The sequence below is a fragment of the Pholis gunnellus genome (assembly GCF_910591455.1).
Source record: "Pholis gunnellus genome assembly, chromosome: 17".
NCBI classification, from domain to species: Eukaryota; Metazoa; Chordata; class Actinopteri; order Perciformes; family Pholidae; genus Pholis; species Pholis gunnellus.
Genome location: NC_136544.1, coordinates 4622537 through 4640752, shown reverse-complemented (window position 1 = coordinate 4640752; position 18216 = coordinate 4622537).

Here is an 18216-nt window from a genome sequence, read left to right as displayed (position 1 = left end):
AGGTTTTTGCTGCTTCTCATTTGTGACTTTTCTCAAAAAACGAAGGCAAAAACCTCAGAGGCACAACGTGTTTCCATTGTGCAGAGATAGCCCTGGTGTAGAGCTTACCGTTCCCCCATGGGCAACTAGTTGTTGTTTATTTGGCACCAGAGGCTAATCTGCAACGAGAGGAGCTTCGCAATGACACACTTTGCCCGGTGGGGACGGTGGACTCCCTGGCGAGCCTGTCTGATGTAACACTGGCCTACTTCTACTGACAGACGGGAGCCTGAAACGCATGAAAATACCAGCAAATGTTGCCACGCGGAGGTGTACACTCTTCTGCTCATAGCGTCTGCACCTGAGACTCATGTAACTTCACTGAGTGGACATTAAATATACTCTCAAAAAAATGGATAAAATGGTCTAACGTGATCCCACTGAGCGGTGAGTCACCGGCCTTCAAAGACAAAGACTTTTTTTTGTCAAAACAAGTGTGCGTGTGTGTCCCCCCCCAACCCCTTCCTCCAAAATCCAGAATATTTATAGCCGAGGAGCAGCACAAACTGGGCCATGTTTCAAACTAAAGAGCACTACGTAAAGACTGAACTAAGAGTAGGGCTGGGTCTATATGGAGAAAGTGACATCACTTTACTGTAATGTAGCCTTTAAAACCAGGAGTCCACAACACTTCGTCATATTAACATATCCAAAATCTATCGATATCTAGTCTCATGTCGCGGTATCGATAAAATATCAATAAATCTGAGAGAGTCGGCTCCGCGTGATGTACGGCACAAAGCCGGCACAGAGCCAGTCTGAGCCTCCGACTGTCCCACTGCATTCTTTGTATGGACACAGAAAAGCCGGCTGTGCTATCAAAGTCCACACTCACAGGCTATATGGTCCCATATTGTTAGGCAGACTATACGACTTGTATATGAATAGTTAGATCCCCAAAGTCAATATTCAATAATCTGATATCTTGCCTTCTTGATGCATCGTGTAAAATTGTACTGGTTCTGTTACACAATTGGTCCCTAAAATGGGTGGATTATTGAGTAAGCACATACAGTTTATCTTCTAATCCATTTTACTTTTGTCTTCCTCCCTCTTATAAACCAAAAAACAGGGTCATGTACATAACGAGATCAAGGGCAGAGGGAGGAGCAGTGAGAAGGGGGCGAGGAGGGGAGGGAAGTTAACCCAGTGCACTAACTTGATCTAAGCTCGCAAACAAAGCGCCTCTTTGAGGCCGACGCAGCAATGCCCTTCACAATGTTCTCACACACACACACACACACACACACACACACACACACACACACACACACACACACACACACACACACACACACACACACACACACGCACACACCGAAGCACATTCCCTCACAAAGAAAAAAAACACATTTTGTACCCGTAATATTTTGGAGTTGCTCGGTATACATTAAATTCCTCGGAGTAGCCACCCTTTTGTAGCACTCCCTGCGAGGCAACGGAAAAAGCCCCGGCAGCGTTTTGCTGCGTCCCCCGTTTCCCTGATCTGACTTGCTGCTGCGCCAGAGCAGCTCGCACAAACAGGTCAGGGGGAAAGTAGGTCAGTGTGCGCGAGGAGGGAGGGAGGGAGTTAGGGAGGAGAGGAGGAGAAGCAAAGAGAGGCAGCGAGGGTGGATCGATGGAAGGTTAGGGCTCCAATCGTGTCACCCTTGTTTGTCTCTGGCAGCAGAGATGCTCTTGGCAAACAGAGCAGAAAACAGGGCTCTCGTGTTACCTGGATCGCAGCCTGGGGGGAGCAGGAGGGGAGGGGGGAGCAGGAGGGGAGGGGAGGGCAGGGAGATGGAGAGTTAACGAATGATGAGAGAGCAGATCAGTAGGGTAAACAGGGCTGCAGGGATCTGTTTTGTGTCCAAGATGAAAGACTAGAAGCTCCTATCAGGTATTCTGGGGCAGGTTCCAGGACGCCTGCGACGCCAGGTCGGATTCAGGGTAATGTGACGGAAGAATTCCCTGGAAAGTACAGCCGAGTCCACGAAACTCACAAATGTGCGTCTGTCATTACAATCTTCGTCGGGTGTCCCGGTAAACCGGCGCCGTTTGCAAAATGAGGTGCAAACTCGGGCAGCAGACCTGCCGACCGGCCCATTTCTCACCTGCACTCTGCAGCTTCTGAGCAAACACACCTGTGCATACAAACGTGCGAACACGCGGCGTGCATGCGTAGCCCTGATGCACACTGGTGTCGAGATGACCGACTTGTTTATCGCTCACCGGCCTGAAGGCGACCGTTTACTGAGGTTCTCATTACGAGATCTCCTCGGAACGACCAGGACATAAACAGAACAGAGTGTTTCTAAAAAAGAAACGGTGCTTTCTTGGAAAAGCACGCCGGTACTCGAAGCCAGTCAAAAATAACAAGCATATGAAGAAGTCAAGATGAAAAACATTTTCTTCTTACATAACTGGCTCGTAGCTTGAGGCTTGGCACACATCTACAGGAAGAGGGAGCGCTGTTTGATCAGAGGCAGCAGCAATGAACAGCTAAAACATGTGAGATGTGAGAAGCAAAGTTAAGAGGATAAAAGAAGCGATAAATGTGACAAATAATGTGTTGAGAAAGAGGCAAGGCAATGGGCAAAGATAATCGAGTGTTATTGAAAGGGCAACAGAGGAAGATGGGGTGAGGGACACATTCAAACTGGTCTGAAGCGGCCGGCCGAGTGCATAGAGCTGGGACAGGGAGTGGCCTGGCCCCGATTTAGCTGTGGGCCCACTGTAGCCCCCACCCCCCTTCACTGGATTCACCATACTTTCTAGGTCATGCGCACACACACACACACACACACACACACACACACACACCCACACACACATACACACACAACACACACACACAGAACTTGTTGCCCTGCAGCCTCAACCATACCTCCCCTCTTAAGTGCGAGTTGACTTAAAGAGAATCACAGGAATGTCCCAGACTTTGTTTTTTTGACAAACACGTTAGTCTAAAACCTCAAAAGAATTCCAATAATGTGGGTCTGTGTGTGTGTGTGTGTGTGTGTGTGTGCGTGTGTGTGAGAGTGTGTAACACTTTTAAAAAAAATGGGAGCAGCTTAAGAAAAGAAAAGAACAAAACCTGACTGAATTCAATCCTCACCCTCTGATCTGCTTATCACTATATCAGTATGACCCATTTTTAACAGCATCTCCTGATAAAAATATCCGGTGGGTCAAGTGTCGCCTCAATAACCTCTAACCACCCACACCTGCAGAGACAAGAGCTGGAGACAGAAAAGACAGGTGTGTGAGCATGAACCTGCAATAAGCAAAGAGGGAAACGGTCCATGGGGGAGGCGGCGAGGACAGATAATGAATGAGGAGGGAGGCCCAGATGGCACAGAGAGAGGGAGAGAGGGAGAACCCTGGAGGGAGTAAACACTGAGAATGTGTGTAATTCGCCCCATGGGCTTCCTTCCTGTTGGGCTGCAAGCCAATCAGCTAACAAAAAGAAAACAAACAGAACGAGGAAGGTGCACTCAGTAAAGGCCCAATCCCAATGTCCACACTGAAGGGCTCAAAGACTTCGAGGCACGTTAGCGCAGAGTCTGGGGGGGGGGGGGGGCTGAGGGCTGCTCCATTAAATCAGAAGAATGCAAGCGGAGGCTATATTACACACCATCGGTTATTTATCAACCATTTCTTTTGGTTTTGCTTACTGAAGCTGTTTTTGACAAAAGCAAGTCAATACATTTGACAATTACCTCTCGGCTGGTGAGGCAAGAGCCTGGAAGACGTTCAAATCGGGCGGTATAATATAAAATATGTTCTTTCTTTGCAGACGTCCAAAAAATGTATTATAAGCTGCTTAGAGGCATTTTAAACAGGTCATAATTCACTCTCTAATATCGATTTATGTTGTTGTGAAAACTTCTCCTTCAAACAAATTATTCAAGTTTCTCACCAACACTGCATTTTAAGAGATTACATGTGAACACATCATGATAACGTTACAATACTCATTTTCACTGAACAGAGTCTGAACTTATCACAATGTAAGTGAACGCAACCTTCGTTCTTTAGCCGTTAGCGGTGCTGCTAATGTTACGAGCTCTCTTCCTGTCAATTTAAACATATTGGTTGTTTACAATGTAACATTATCAGAGATCGTCATACAATCTTGCCAAAAATAATCTTGAACTCATCAAGCCGTCTGCCCGCGTAACAGAGGCCAAGTTGCGGCGATGTACTCAGCAGTGTGTGTACTGGTAGTTACGTTAGCTATTAGCCAAACACATCGACCAAAACACTAAAAGTGAGCCAACTGTTGCATCCCACACTGTGGGCGCAAGGCAGCGGTTGAGGGTCAGCGATGCACTCAGCTGTGTTAGCTAGCGGCCCCTACTGGCCGGGGGCTGGTTAAGAGTAGTGAGTGAGGAGTCAGCAGGCAGTCAATGGCAGTATGAAACAGGCAATAAAAAGGTGTTTTGAGAAACACAAGAGGTCCTTGAGCATGCAGCCATAAACGGCCCCCCCCAAATATTATGCAGTCTGCCGCAGCACAATAATAGATTAGCCGTGGACGGACAAAGGTCCATACACACACTTGCGAACGATCGCATGATTCTCCTGGCAGGGATATAAATCAGCTCAGCATACCACCCCGCTGCAGCCCCACCCTAACACACACACACACACACACACACAGACAGACAGACAGTCAGACGGCAGCCGCTCAGCCCCACCGGCACCTCCCCTGCCAAACAGTGAGTTAACTCACAGACGTGATGTAAGAGGTGGGGGGTTGACACAAATACCACAAATTCAGTTGTTTGTGCATTCATCGCAGCTCTGGCGCATCCCCGCTGCAGCTCCACCCGAGCCCTCCAGAGCCACCCACACACTGCGTGCAACACCGGATGCCACCGCCCAGCGAGTCACTTTCCCAGGTGGAGATGCCACCCGGGGTGTCGGATGTTCTGAAAGGGATCTGCTGTGCAACACTCATGCCCGACTTATTGTGAAACCATCTATCTCACACTTGTCATTTCAAAGAACTAAACAATAAATCAAAGCATGAAAAACATGTTGTTTGGCGGGTCAACATCGTTGATTACGCCGCTGCAATAACACTGAGCGCAGACGCTGCCAATATCAAAACAGTCTGGCATCGAGTGACGAGAGAGAAAGTAAAGTTTTTCCAATAAGTCTATCACCTTGAGTTTATTACACAATGACTTGACTAAGTGATCGTAATCGTACATGCAAGGCTCTAATTCTCGTTAAATGTTGAGAGGACGTTTGGGGCGTTTATTATCTTTTAATGGTTTGCCATACGGAACAAAGAGCGACTAAGTAAATGAAAAGGAATGTGTTTATATAGTGTGACGATAAGCCGTAATACAATTATTGCAAAATTCAGTGAGCGGAAACCACGGCCCTGTGCTGCAGCTGAAGGACAGCGACCGTATAACACAAGAGTCATAAACTGAGCTAATCTCACCTAAATATTGACTTGATGGTGATCAACCGTTTTATGACACACCATAATGAAGCCTTTACTGGTAATGTCTCATACCACGGAAACACGCGGATAAAATGTGTGTGTTATCAAAAGAAAAAGAAAAAAAAAGCCAGTGCTGAAGCCTTTCCTGTAACACACAACGCTTTTTTTTGCAAAAAACATCACGCTTCTGTGTTCAAATCTCACAACTTCTGTTGGAGCAGTTTGGTGTTTTTTGTACCATCAAAGCTTCTTCTTCACTCTGGCAGCGAAAGCACTGATTTCACAGAGAGCATATCTCAGGACAACAGTGTGGCTGTGTCGGTTGGAAAGCACTGGGGGGGGGGGGGGGGGCATTACACAATGTTGGGCAACCTGCCGTCTGCAGTTATAACTTGAGTAGCATAAGGCTGCCTGTGTTACTGAGGGATCTGGGCAGGCAGAGTGTGGAATGTTTGTTTGGATTTCAGAGGGCTCAGTCAGGGGGCCCCAGGACTGTACAGTGTGTGTGTGTGTGTGTGTGTGTGTGTGTGTGTGTGTGTGTGTGTGTGTGTGTGTGTGTGTGTGTGTGTGTGTGTGTGTGTGTGTGTGTGTGTGTGTGTGTGCGCGCGAGCATGTTCGTGAGGGGAGGGTTCACTCGCGGCAAATTACCCTCACTTGCCTTGCCTCTGTTTTTGTTTTCAATTCCTCATCCGTGGCTAAAAACGAGGTCAGCAGTCACACGTGACGCGTCTCAGCCGGAGGAGCAACGAGAGAACAGAAAAAAAGAAAGAAAACACGAAACATTCTTTAACCTTTTTAACGGATAGCTCTGTGACGGCCTGTAACGAAGCCTCAAACTCAAACGCTCAAAGCTCCACCGGCTATCTGTTGACTTTTTGAGGCCACGTCTTCGTCAGCCACAACAAGAACGTTTTTCTTTGTCTTTTTTTCCTTTGCACCGAGTTACACAGAAAATGGCAGTTGGCCATGTGCGTTATGCTCACTGTTGACTTTGGACGGGCTCCAGTGTTCAGTGACCTTGTGGAAATTTGCTGGTGTTGCTGGTGTGTGTGTGTGTGTGTGTGTGTGTGTGTGTTTACAGGCAATGGGAGTGGCAGGAACGAGGAAACAAAGAGTAAAACATTAAGCGCTACAAGTAATGTGTGTCGTCTTGACATTCATTAGAGAAGAGCATACTTGAGATCAGTTCAAACTGCCACTCTTTCAAGGAAGAGGCGCAGGAACAAAAAGCAAATTACCCTGCGTGCACGCCTCACATTTATACACAGACAATGAACGCACGGTTATTTGTAAAATGTTGCACCATGGTTTGTGCTCAAGGGTTATTTTCTGTGGCAACTGAATGGGTGACGTCAACAAAAGCTTTCGCTGCCTTTTTGCTCTCACCATGACGGCCTTGTTCCAAATATAAGCTTAATGAAGTTGAACAAAAAGGAGACATTTTACAGTCAGCCAACCCATGTGGAATAGATAGAATGTGGACAGTGAATATGCGCTGCATCGATATTCAGCGTCTAGACCTTGTCATTCACTATAAGCTCAGCTCAGCGGGGGAGGGGCAATACCTTACCCCCTGAAGGGAAAAGGAGACTCTGGGATTGTTCACACTGCCAGCTCAAATCCGTGTTTTGGTATAAGGAGATTGTATCCAGATTGATTTTGGAATGTCAGGACAGCAAAAACAAAACCCCCAAAATCATCTGAGGTGGTTTGAAAAGCGATTTCGATCGGATTTCTATGGCTGCGCCTCAGTACGGATGCTCCGGTTGAGCAAATCGGATTTGGTGCACCGCGACTTGACAACGCGAGAGGGTGAATGCTTCCTCGTCAGTAAGCGGCGTCGCCACCGTAGCTACGCGCTTACTGACGCCTATGTCGTTACCACAGCAGCCCTTGCAGATACTGCTTACTGAGACCAAAATACCAAAATACAGATTTGAGCCTGCAGGTGGATTCTGGGGCAGAGGCTATGTGAGGAAGCAGCAAGAGCAGGAAGAGACGGCACAGCTTTCAGGTGCCAAGCTTTCATGACAATGACTGCTTGTGTGCACGGACCATAGTTAGGAGGGTGGGCCGACTGAGTTTGAGTAATTCAACAAAGGTTTAAAAATGATTGTCTTTGCTAATTCCTTGTGTTTGCCTGTAATAATGATGGGTTTAAGGGGAGGGTTATGATGTCACTGTCTGCTTCTCTTCACCTGTACGCTTCGACAGCTCACGAAATCTCTCCCTAATCACAACCTTTTTTTCTCTGTTAGATCACAAGTGGTTTGTCTTGCTTCACCAGTTTAAAAAAACAAAACATGAAAAGATAAAAGCCCTCGCGGCCATATTTAGAACCGAGACTATAGTTATTAGTCAATCGGCCCTTTGTGGGCATCCATGCACAGGCGAGTGGAGGCCGCGCGCAAAATGTAGGTCAGCTCCGCCCACTTTCTTCGGCGCGGCCCCGCCCTGCTCTCACCCTTCCACTAAATAACTTTACAAGCAAGCGAGTCCTCGGGTGAACCCGAGCGTCTTGGCGAAGCAGCTGTGGGGCTGTGGGGTAACAGAGGGGTGAAGGGGTTCAGTGGGGGGGGGGGGGGCACAGGTTTGGCACTCCTAACAAGGCTCGGTCTCTTGGCGACCCCCCCGCCCCCCCCTCCATATTTTCCTCCCTGACTTGTGAGGAAACCTCCTCTCTGCTCCAAGAATCCTGACCATATACAGCCTGTGAGATCACAGACCGACACACTAGACCTCAGTCACGTGGCCCAGCTGGCTTTGATTCCACCTCAACGGACGAGTGCAGGAACGTCGCGTCTCAAGAGCGACCGTTTTTCTGTTTTCAACGCTGTTAATGCAGAAGCAGAAGCAGAAACAGGGGGGGGGGGGGCCTTTTAAGGAGACAAAAACAAGGGTGCTATTTCATGTCTGGTACAGGAGAGAGAGAGAGACGGAGAGGAGGATGAGGGAGATCTTTATTTTCTCCTCAGACTGGAATGAGAGCCGTTTTGGGGCCCCCCGGCAGCAGCTGACTGCATCAGTGTGGGTGGGTGACTACAGCTTTCCATTATGAGCCTGATGTTCGGGGCAGCGTGTCACACACCGGGGGGGGGGGGGGGGGGCGCACTTTCCACACTGGCAGACGGCGCTGCAGCTAAGAAGTTAAATCATTCAGGTTTATGCGTCAACGGCTGAGCAGCAAGAAAATGTTTTAAGGAGGGGAGGAGTAAAGTCACCGGTGAGCCGTTAGGGCCTCTTTGTGCCTCCTCGTCTTCTCCGCCGTGTGACCCGGAAACCGATCTCAGCGCTCAATCGTGAACAACGGTCCCGATTCCTAAAATGCCTTTTGGTGAGCGAGGAGGCTTGTTTGGACGAGCTTAAAGCGTGGGTACACCGGTGTATCCTCTGCAGGAGTCCCGTGACGAATGAAAGAGGCGTGGCATACAGCTGGAATAATCTCAAACCGTGGAAGGACTTTACGAATGTAACTGTTCCTTTTGTTTTCATAAATTGAAGTTATTTGAGCCCTTCCCTTGATGACACCTTGATATTACTTATGTTTTTGTACTGCTTGTGGGCTACACGCAATTCAACTCTAATAGTCGTGACACAATGTTTACACGTGAAAAACAGCTGCTGACGTCAAATAATTACAGCAAGAACATTCGCTCGCATTCAGCACTAATTTGCTGCATCTCATGTCGTTATTTAGATAGACAGGACCGTGTTTGTTTATATAACACATATTCATATCACTTACTCATAGAATATACACAACTCTCTTATTTGTTCAGCACTTTTCAAACAAAAAGGTTGTCATGAACAGTGAAAGCGGAGAAGCTAAACCGCATTGGGTGACCTGTTACGCAACTTGGAACAAAAACAACATTTCGTATGGCCCTGAAAGCACACAATAAAGCAATCTAATCCACCGTGGCCTTCGCTTAGGAAAGGAGACGCGGCTCGCGAACAAATGCAAGGATTCAAAGGCGGTTGTTTACATTGTGCGCGGCCGCAAACCGGGCGCTACGTCTTATCCCATCCACATGCGTACGTGCTGTGACCTGCATCCAGTGACTGTTGACATACATCTTCTGCTCGCGTTATCTGTTACCTGCTCTCACGTTGTTGCCAATCACACACACACACACACACACACACACACACGTGTATATGCCCACAGCTCCAGAGCGTAACAAGTGTAACTGATGCTTCTTCCCACACACACACACACACGCACACACACACACACACACACACGCACACACACACACACACACACACACAATGTTACTTGTCACAAAGCGGCGGACGCCGGGCCTCAGGTGAGTCGAGACCTGAGAGGACGGTGAGCAGACATTCCAGAGAGCCTTGTGTCAGATTGTTTTGGGGATCGGGTGTCAGAAGAAGAAGAAGAAGATTTCCTAACAGGGTCAGAGGTCAAAGCCCCACTGTGGACACACTGGCTGAATTATTGCCCGAGATGAACAAAAACATGCACACAATCAAACATAATCCGCACACAGGCTGTTGTAGTTTAGGAGGAATGCATTACTAGGACAGACGGGGAGGGTTCTCCTTCTAGTCCTTTGTGTTGCAGTGAAGTAACTTCTGTCTGGAGGCCGTGATCTTTCTGGTCCTGCACCCTCTGGTTGAAATCATGTAAGAGTTCAACATTTCCTCATACGACGGTTCGTATGACATCTCACGAAAAGTTACTCCTGATTTTTTGGGCGTTTTTTTCCTACGAAAGTCCAGCCACGCGTGTACATTTGCGCTCGTTAAAAGGCAGGAAACAACTCTTTTTAGGGAACAAAACTACTTTGATAGGTTGAGGCAAAGATCATTGATTGCATTAAAATAACCACAGAAGTGAATAAATTGCGCAAGTTACGTGACCAACATTCGACTTCTCGTTTCACACGGGGAACGAACAGCGGAGTCCTGGCTGAGAGATCGCTGGTTGTGTGGGCTTTTGCGGTCTTTATACTTCCTTGTTCATGATTACGTGGATAACACACATAATCATTTTGTGGGATACCAACGAATTACGGTACGTTATTTTACGAATGCCGGGCGAGACTGGCCTAAAGAGTTCGTGCAGACACACCCCGGTTAGTCGGCCATATTGGAAGGTTGGGTCGCAGGGTATGATCAGAAAGGAGCAGTTTTGGGGCCTCGATTATTATTTTTTTAGCCAGACGAACATGAATGTGTGCCAAATTACATGACAATCCATCTAAAATTCTCGATAAAAACACAAGTCTCAACCCTCTGGTGGATCTAGAGGAGAAGTTAAGCGATCACCAAAATAAATGAGATACATCTTTGGGGCACCGTGGATGCCGAGATCACATTTCACGGAAAAAACTATCCAATAGTTGTAGAGACTTTTCAGCCTGGACCAAAGTATCGACCAACCTGGCAACACGTCAACATTGCAGTCTATAGAGCCACAATGAAAAAATTAAATTAAACTCATAAAGAAGATCAGCTTTATGTTTAGATAAAAGTCTTCAGACAGGAGTAAGTAGGAACCTAGCAGGGATGTCCGCCTCTGTCCCCAGCTCTAGTGGGACCCATATGAACTCATAATGGACGCAGGTGTGGGAGTGTCCCGCTGACTGACATGTTTCAGGACGCGTTATCCCGCCACATAGTGCCGTTGGCCTTCCTGCCACAGACAAAAGGACTGGGCCGTGAGCCCGAATTCCTCACAGGCCTCCATGTGGATCTGGTTTATTGTGCCAGCCCGGCATTAGCTCCCAGACAAAGACGGGCCTTGTATCTCAGTCCATGTCTCTGTAGCGCACCATCACTCTCTATCACATGCTCTTCTTCTCTCCGTCGCTCTCATGTCTCTTCCTGGTCCAAAAAACAAGCGGTCATTGTTTACGCAGACATCTGCAGTAATACTATAGGGCGCAACGGCTTCTTGTGAAATAAGTCAAAATGTCTTTGTTTGGCAATTTTGTTTTGAGTGGGTCTGTTATGCAAACGGCTTGCCCAGATGAAATATTCAAAAGATAGGTGAAATGTCAAGAGGCTTAAGTTTGAATCAGTTTTACTGGATTATTATCATGACGTAATATATGACTTTTGAAATAAATGAATATGAGATAACCAAGAAAGACGATTCGCACCGTTTTTTTTACTGACCACTGATTACAGTGAAATGGCACCTACATATAACACACATTCACACGTTAGCAAACGTTTAAAATTACAAGTAATAAAAGATTAATTTCATAAAAGCTACTACAAGGAACTTGATTTTGGCGTACACTGTGGACGAAAGTGGAGGTGTTTCCAAACACCAGAGTCCCTTTAGAAAACCTCTCATTTTAATGCAGCAGGTTCTGACAGTCAGTCCCCGCTCAGTACTGGTTCTGGCCTCCCTTCCCCTCCAGCGGGACCAGCATTACGGTCTGAGTCTCCTGCCGGTTGCTAGATTCCAGCTTCATGAACCCACTTTTAATCCCTCAAACAATCAGAGTGTCACTGCAGCAGGTCCTCTGTTTTTAGTTCAGTTATTTAGTCTTCTTCTCTAATGATGACACATAAACAGAGAGAGTCAGAGAAAAGAGATAAAGCCCACCTGTCCTCTCTCTCTCTCTCTCTCTCTCTCTTAGTCTCTCTCTCTCTCTCCCCCCCTCTCTCTCTCTCTCTCCCTGTCCTCTCTCTCTGTATTGTCTTTGTAGCAACACGTAGGACCTTGGTGAACAGACACAAGTCCTTGTTTCGTGTGGATAAGAAATATTAAAGAAATAAAGAGAGCACAAGGACTTTTCGATAAATCAGTGAAAACAGTTTAGGTTTATGGAGAGGTGAAGGTGTCCGTGGGTTTGTTATGCCGTCATAGGACTTCATGTGTAAAATACACTAAAGATTGGTGAAATGTCATCAATTCAACCCCATTTAAATCAATCTGGATCTAGATATACTAACTGTTCAGGCTTAAAGTGATACCAATACCAATAGAGCACTTAAATTGATACCCATTTGTTTCTATATCATTCGATGTGAACGACAGCATCCAGTTGCGTAACTGACCCCGGGTCTGAAAAGTGAAGCCAAAGCAAAAGTGTCTTCAATATGAATTCTATCTCCTGGCCAGCAGGGGGCGACTCCTCTGGTTGTAAAAAGAAGTCTGATTGCATAGAAGTCTATGAGAAAATGACCCTACTTCTCACTTGATTTATTACCTCAGTAAACAAGATGACGACAGCGTAAACGCTGAACTCTGGGCTTCAAAGCCGCATTCCACAAACCAATGGGTGACACACAACTATATCCACTTCTGATATACAGTCTATGGTAAAATAGCACCAACACATTTGTATCTCGGCACTCATCTGCCAACTTCGTCGAAACCACTGCGCTTGACTTCACCACACCATAGACTGAATGGGTTGTAGTGGGCCAATCGCACGCCACATCAAATCTAAGACCGCCTGGTTTTCCCCAGATCTGAGTACAAGAGGATCGAACGCCGGTATCGTTCCTCCGGGGCCACCATGAGGTGTCACAAGAGTGGTTCCAGTGAAATGAGTCAATAAAGGTTGATCAACATTATAGTTTGACCAACACCTGCAAAACTGCCGACACTGTCATCAGCCTCAGCTGTACTTCGTGTGTTCAGAGCTTTGTGTGTTTTACGGCATTGGCAGTACATTTTGCATATGAAACTTTACGAATAATTATAGATAGTAGCAATATCCACCGTTGCCAACATATCAGCAGGGCACGACTCGAAGAAACAACCCGTCTATCTCGGTCAAACCATTCCGTACGGTTGCTCAGAGTCAACAGGTATAGACACACACACACACACACACACACACACACACACACACACACACACACACACACACACCTTCTATGTGGAGCTATAGTACTTGGAGCTACTTGTGACCTTGTACCATTTCCTGACTATTTTAGTTCCAGCTCCACTTTATGAGCATTGTTTATGAGTGGTGGTAACTACCTAGCTGCTAATAATACCCACTCTGGATTGTACTCAACACCTTCTTTATATTACAAACAAAAAGGTCCAGACGATATGGACAAAACATTTACAACAAGTGTTTTAAACGTTTTATAAGAGCAATATCCAACAGTTTTCAATAAATCTATGTCAGCATTCATATTAGTAAGATTGTACTCCTGCCCGAGTTTAATGTGATAATTATGAACAAATGAATCACTGAGCAAACGTACTCATCCACCCACGCACACACACTCACACCCATGGAATTTATTAATGATCAAATCAGGGTCACACCTCAACAAACCAACAAACATTTATACTAGTAGCAGCAGGAGAGGCAGTGTGACCAAAGCGCGCGCACACACACACACACACACACACACATACAGTATCGGTCAGTCCCTTACGCTGCTGGGAAATGTATGTATGTGTGTGTGTGTGTGTGTGTGTGTGCTCACTTTGGTGCCACGTGAGTTGTTGGTTAAATAGGTCAGTCAGTAAGTCAGGAGGTCAGTCAGTAAGTCAGGAGTGGCAGGGATGGAGTGCACAAACACAGGCTAACTCCATTACCTCATACAGTGGATTAGTGTCAACAGGCCTATCCATCTGTCTCGAGTCGTCCTGGTTCAAGGGACTGCAAGGAGAGCCCCCCCCCCGTAAAACCACACAACCGCAAATGTACCTGTAAGCAATGCACCCGAACAACTAAAGAGAAGGGGGGGGGGGGCTTTCTTGTGCAATAACCTCATGAACAACCCTTCAAGAGTGTGCTGACTGCTGCATACACACATACAGGAACTTACAACTGCAAGTCACTGAAGTCAATAAAATGATAAAAGATACGCTGAGGAAGTTCACTCGTTTAATTAACTCTTGTGCATCACTTTAAAAAATAAAGTTGCTCTGAGGACAAAAATGACCACATCAAAAAGCTCATAAATCATAGTCATATTATTTTCCACTTTCACGGAATTAAATCTTTTAACCAACTTCAGTCCTGATCATAACTACCAAATATTCATTCATTTTCAGAATTCTAACCCTTTAAACGACACCGTTGCTATGAAATTATTTTCTGACAAGAAAATTATGATTATTATTAACAAGAACACCGAAACGCTGCAGCGCTCCATATTACAGCAGCAATGCCTCTAGGAAACTAGCATGTATTTGCCCCACAGTTTGTAGGCAATGATGACAAATGCAACCGTGTGCACACCGTTTGACAACAGCAGCACGGCGGAGTGCAACAGCTGGTCAAGCTACGCAAGGAGCATTAACCACCGAACATCGTAAATGCCTTGCTGGGTGTATTATAACTTAGGGATTGATTGTCTAAAAAGAAAGTGAACATCAGATTTCACTATTAATATTTAAATAAATAAGCTATTACGTTTATCATTTAAAGCTACAGGAAGAGATCTTTAATCACATGGCGGCAGCAGAAACAAACTGTAAACAAAACACTGACAAGTGCTCACTCTTTAAAGGTGATGTGGTGAACTTGTTAGTGTGCCCATTAACACATTCAACAGATATGGAGCAATACAAGGTTTCATTTAAAGTCCTTTGTTTCTGGCCACCTGATCAATTTCAATATTCATTCTCCTTCTAGCTCAGGTTTGGTCTCCACCAGCTCCTGAGATAAACATCTGGCTCTTCCGCTGCTAAATGTTGAATGTTGGAAACTATTTTCACCAGCTAGTTGATAGCTTTGTCTGTCTTCTGTGTGGTGCCGGGCAGGTAGTGTACAGTGTGGGTTTTTTATAGCTTGTTCACTGTAAACAGCTGCCTGCTGCATCCAAAAACCCTGATAAGAGCCGTGAGAGTGAACCACAATAGTAAAGTACATACAACCGAAACAATGAACAAGAGGACAGTATGAAGCTGTGGGTTTGTCACTAACAGCCTTTCACATCGAGGTAATCATTGTTAATATGCAAATGTCAATAATAACCACTTTATAAACATGCTTGGAATACTATACTAATGGTAAATATGGCTGAGAGGGCTAAAATAAATGTTTGTATTATTTCCATGCTTTGTTTCCAAAGTATGTCATGACTTTGAGTCTTTTTGTTTTTTATTGACGGGACCACTTTCTAAGACTACTGTATATGGGAAGTGGATGAGTCACGGTGACGTCACCTATTGGTAAGTGGACTACGATTTTTGTCGCCATCTTGGTTTTTGGAACCAGAGGTGACACGAGAGGGTGGAGCTAAGGACAACTCTTAGACCAGACAACACGTGGTAGCAACCTGTCAATCACAGTAGCCCCGCCCTAAAACATACCCAGCTTTATGGTCTATTTGAATTGAATATTCTATTTAAATGGATCATAATTTACTAAATGAACATCATGCTGTATTGAAGAAGACTTGAAACAAGGGATTGAGACCATAAACTCATGTTTACAATGTTTACTGAGGTAATAAATCAAGAGAGAAGTAGAGTCATTTTCTCATAGACTTCTATACAACCAGACTTCTTTTTGCAACCAGAGGAGTCTTAATATTAATAATAATAATAAACTGTAGAAAATAATTGACAGATTGATATATTATGAATAACGATAATTTGAAGTTGCTGACCTACATTTATTGATGGATTACCAACAAATATATTTTCTACAACCCGTCAGCCCATATATTGTTCTTAATCACTTCTTATAACTGATCTTTAAAGCTTTATAAAATGATTTATTTACCTTTATTAAAGCCATTAGATTATTCATCATATCATTATAGCCCTTAATGAGTGCCTTGCTGGAAAGTGGGACAGATGTATAATCACTGTTATACTGTCTGCTAAAGTCTGGAGTATCTCCTCGAGGCAGCTGGTAAATGATTACCTTGATGTCCTGATAACAGAATTAACAATGACATAACTTGGATCAAAGACGAAAGAAGTGTTCCGCTTTCGAACGAGCGGGCGTTACCGCGTGTTCGGAATAAACTGCTGAAGGTAAGATAACAGATAACAAGAAATCAAGTCACTGCAGTCGACCAAAAGCTGCACATAAAGTCTTGATGCAGACGGACAGGAAAGAGGCAGAAGTGTGCTAAAAGCGTACACAGCGGCAGCAGAGGAGTCCGTTTACACTAAGGGCCTCCCTGCTCATCCTCGCCACTCAATCCTTCCACTAATCCAAACACCTGGAAGTGTGTGTGTGTGTGTGGGGGGGGGGGCAACCAGCCGGCCCCATGTGAGTGGTTGCTCACATGCGGCCGGCACACAACGTGTAACAGTAACACCTTTCCTGGGGCCAAGGCGGGCGGTTGCGTAATGCAGCCCGACATAGACACACACACACACACACACACACACTATATACATGCACAGAAGTGGTCGGGTTAGCAGGTGGGGAGTAAAATGGACACAGGGGATCCGCAGTATCAGCTGCCGTCTGTATCTGCGGTTACATGCTGTGTTAAAGTGCGCCGCCTTAAGCTCCACCATTGTAAACGCGCCACGCTGTCTGCCAAAGGCGACATAAATGTGCGAGTCGTTTCCATTCAACAGGTGTCTCGGAAGTGTGACGGTCGCAGACGAGGCGACAAATCCCCAAAGTGAGACGACAAGAATTGAACGCGAATGAAAGTGAATTGTAGAGCCCTGCGAGGATTGAGACGTGTCCGAAGAAAATAGCTTGTGCCGCGTGTCGTTACCGACCGACACGTTTGGACGTACGGAGCTCGGGGGGGGGGGGGGGGGGGGGGGGGACAACGACAAAGAAGACTTAACCGGTGGTAAACACGAAGGCTGCGTTTCCAGAAGGCTTCTGCGAGTGACAAAGATGGGCTAATCTGGGATTTCACTTGGGTGGATGTGGGTCACTGAACCTGTAAAGCCAGGTTTTTATGACCCTCTCATGTAATGATGGCGATGACGGTTTACAGTGCGGCCGTGCTTGTTCAAACACTTCACTGCTGAATGACATGTCATCCTCAGCCTTGAGCAAATAACCGTGAGGGCGATGGTCTTTGTTAACGTCTGGGAACTTAGTAGCTGTTGTGAGTTTACAAAGAACATTTGCAGGTTGAGAGGCTTACATTTGATTTGACCTCCAATGTGGCCCTCGTTCACCTCTTTTTCTGAGAAGCCCTACATGGGATTTGTGGTAAAAGTCCTGCACAGACAGATCTGTATTAATAGCAGCCGAGGCATGAGCAGTACGGACGTGTTTACATTAAGCTCACGTTGCAACAGAGGCGATGAGAAGTCCCCCCAGCAACAGAGCAAACTGTGCGTCACATTAATTGCGTGAAATGTAAAAGGGGAAAAAATAAATAACAGCTCGTCTCCTGCCTCCGGCGTGTTGTTTTTTCCAAGAGAAAGGTTATCGACAGGTACTTAAACCGGGGGAATAATGGCTGCCATTGTCTGTGAAGCAACAGGCAGAGAGCTGAGGAAATGGGTGGGTTCTTGCTAAAAGGCTGCAAAAGCTGGACGAGAGAGTGGGAGAGAGAAGGGTGGGGGGGGGAAGGGGAAAGGAAGGAATGTGAAGGCAGGGAGTGTGTTGCCATGTGCTTGGGCCTGTGGTGCCAGTGACTGAAACACGTCACTGAGGTGACTCACGCTGGAGGAGGCCGAAGCGCCGCACACATCTCCATCCACACAAAAACCTCCATCCATTAAGGTAACGCAGGCTAGGACGGCCGAGCGTCTAAAAATAGACACGCAGGCACGGACATGCACACGGACATGCACACGGACATGGGAGTGCTGCATGACACACAGCTGCGGAAAAGGAAAA